The sequence below is a fragment of the Entelurus aequoreus genome, linkage group LG20 (assembly GCF_033978785.1).
Source record: "Entelurus aequoreus isolate RoL-2023_Sb linkage group LG20, RoL_Eaeq_v1.1, whole genome shotgun sequence".
Lineage (NCBI taxonomy): Eukaryota > Metazoa > Chordata > Actinopteri > Syngnathiformes > Syngnathidae > Entelurus > Entelurus aequoreus.
Genome location: NC_084750.1, coordinates 50,486,537 through 50,489,036, shown reverse-complemented (window position 1 = coordinate 50,489,036; position 2,500 = coordinate 50,486,537). Strand labels below are relative to the sequence as shown.

Below are 2,500 nucleotides of genomic sequence, written 5' to 3'. Positions count from 1 at the left end.
TCACTGATCTTTTTGTCAGCCTGTCAAACTCTTTGGACTTTTAAACCTCTGTTAGCACTGAAGTGCCTTGAGGCACATGTGTCACTGTTGGCGACGCTGCAAATCTTGCTATCAATCCCAAACCGAGTCAAAACTAAACAAATGTGTATTGGGTGGAGAGCAGTGTTTTGTTTGGACGAGCAATATGTAGCTGTATTGACAAGTATGGCAAGTACCTATAGCCGTTGTAACAAAAGCAAAAGGGGGAAAGGGCACCCTATTCTGGGGGCTTACCAAAAGCTTACGGCACCTGCTATTCCCAGGCAGTCTCCCATCCAAGTACTAACCAGGCCCGACCCAGCTTAGCTTCCGAGATCTGACGAGATCGGGCGTGCTCAGGGTAGTATGGCCGTAAGCCAAGAAATTGCCCTCAAAATCAGATTTTTAAATGTGACAAGCTGGTTGACAGGACTTTTGTGCAATGAGCAATGCGTGTGTGATACAACAATCACTGATCTTTTTGTCAGCCTGTCAAACTCTTTGGACTTTTAAACCTCTGTTAGCACTGAAGTGCCTTGAGGCACATGTGTCACTGTTGGCGATGCTGCAAATCTTGCTATCAATCCCAAACCGAGTCAAAACTAAACAAATGTGTATTGGGTGGAGAGCAGTGTTTTGTTTGGACGAGCAATATGTAGCTGTATTGACAAGTATGGCAAGTACCTATAGCCGTTGTAACAAAAGCAAAAGGGGGAAAGGGCACCCTATTCTGGGGGCGTACCAAAAGCTTACTGCACCTGGTATTCCCAGGCAGTCACCCATCCAAGTACTAACCAGGCCCGACCCAGCTTAGCTTCCGAGATCTGACGAGATCAGGCGTGCTCAGGGTAGTATGGCCGTAAGACAAGAAATTGCCCTCAAAATCTGATTTTTAAATGTGACAAGCTGGTTGACAGGACCTTTCTGCAATGAGCAATGCGTGTGTGATACAATAATCACTGATCTTTTTGTCAGCCTGTCCAACTTTTTGGACTTTTAAACCTCTGTTAGCACTGAAGTGCCTTGAGGCACATGTGTCACTGTTGGCGACACTGCAAGTCTTGCTATCAATCTCAAACCGAGTCAAAACTAAACAAATGTGTATTGGGTGGAGAGCAGTGTTTTGTTAGGATGAGCAATATGTAGCTGTATTGACAAGTATGGCAAGTACATATAGCCGTTGTAACAAAAGCAAAAGGGGGAAAGGGCACCCTATTCTGGGGGCGTACCAAAAGCTTACGGCACCTGGTATGCCCAGGCAGTCTCCCATTCAAGTACTAACCAGGCCTGACCCAGCTTAGCTTCCGAGATCTGACGAGATCGGGCGTGCTCAGGGTAGTATAGCTGTAAGCCAAGAAATTGCCCTCAAAATCAGATTTTTAAATGTGACAAGCTGGTTGACAGGACTTTTGTGCAATGAGCAATGCGTGTGTGATACAACAATCACTGATCTTTTTGTCAGCCTGTCAAACTCTTTGGACTTTTAAACCTCTGTTAGCACTGAAGTGCCTTGAGGCACATGTGTCACTGTTGACGACGCTGCAAATCTTGCTATCAATCCCAAACCGAGTCAAAACTAAACAAATGTGTATTGGGTGGAGAGCAGTGTTTTGTTTGGACGAGCAATATGTAGCTGTATTGACAAGTATGGCAAGTACCTATAGCCGTTGTAACAAAAGCAAAAGGGGGAAAGGGAACCCTATTCTGGGGGCGTACCAAAAGCTTACAGCACCTGGTATTCCCAGGCAGTCTCCCATCCAAGTACTAACCAGACCCAACCCAGCTTAGCTTCCGAGATCTGACGAGATCGGGCGTGCTCAGGGTAGTATGGCCGTAAGCCAAGAAATTGCCCTCAAAATCAGATTTTTAAATGTGACAAGCTGGTTGACAGGACCTTTCTGCAATGAGCAATGCGTGTGTGATACAATAATCACTGATCTTTTTGTCAGCCTGTCCAACTCTTTGGACTTTTAAACCTCTGTTAGCACTGAAGTGCCTTGAGGCACATGTGTCACTGTTGGCGACACTGCAAATCTTGCTATCAATTCCAAACCGAGTCAAAACTAAACAAATGTGTATTGGGTGGAGAGCAGCGTTTTGTTTGGACGAGCAATATGTAGCTGCATTGACAAGTATGGCAAGTACCTATAGCCGTTGTGACAAAAGCAAAAGGGGGAAAGGGCGCCCTTTTCTGGGATCGTTCCAAAAGCTTACAGCACCTGGTATTCCCAGGCAGTCTCCCATCCAAGTACTAAACAGGCCCGACCCGGCTTAGCTTCCGAGATCTGACGAGATCGGGCGTGCTCAGGGTAGTATGGCCGTAAGCCAAGAAACTGCCCTCAAAATCAGATTTTTGAATGTGACAAGCTGGTTGACAGGACTTTTGTGCAATGAGCAATGCGTGTGTGATACAACAATCACTGATCTTTTTGTCAGCCTGTCAAACTCTTTGGACTTTTAAACCTCTGTTAGCACTGAAGTG

The 2,500-nt window shown here is 45.9% G+C and overlaps 4 non-coding genes and 1 pseudogene across 4 annotated transcripts; all 5 read right to left on the bottom strand.

Moving 5' to 3' along the window:
- Positions 1–277: 277 nt before the first annotated feature.
- Positions 278–396, bottom strand: LOC133636879 (5S ribosomal RNA). Its single transcript, XR_009822680.1, has one exon. It is a non-coding gene; the product is annotated as a 5S ribosomal RNA (ribosomal RNA).
- A 368-nt stretch (positions 397–764) lies between these two features.
- On the bottom strand, positions 765–883 carry LOC133637317 (5S ribosomal RNA). The gene has a single exon (XR_009823104.1). It is a non-coding gene; the product is annotated as a 5S ribosomal RNA (ribosomal RNA).
- A 368-nt stretch (positions 884–1,251) lies between these two features.
- Positions 1,252–1,370, bottom strand: LOC133637382 (5S ribosomal RNA; annotated as a pseudogene).
- A 368-nt stretch (positions 1,371–1,738) lies between these two features.
- LOC133636820 (5S ribosomal RNA) lies at positions 1,739–1,857 on the bottom strand. Its single transcript, XR_009822623.1, has one exon. It is a non-coding gene; the product is annotated as a 5S ribosomal RNA (ribosomal RNA).
- A 368-nt stretch (positions 1,858–2,225) lies between these two features.
- On the bottom strand, positions 2,226–2,344 carry LOC133636934 (5S ribosomal RNA). The gene has a single exon (XR_009822732.1). It is a non-coding gene; the product is annotated as a 5S ribosomal RNA (ribosomal RNA).
- Positions 2,345–2,500: the final 156 nt, after the last annotated feature.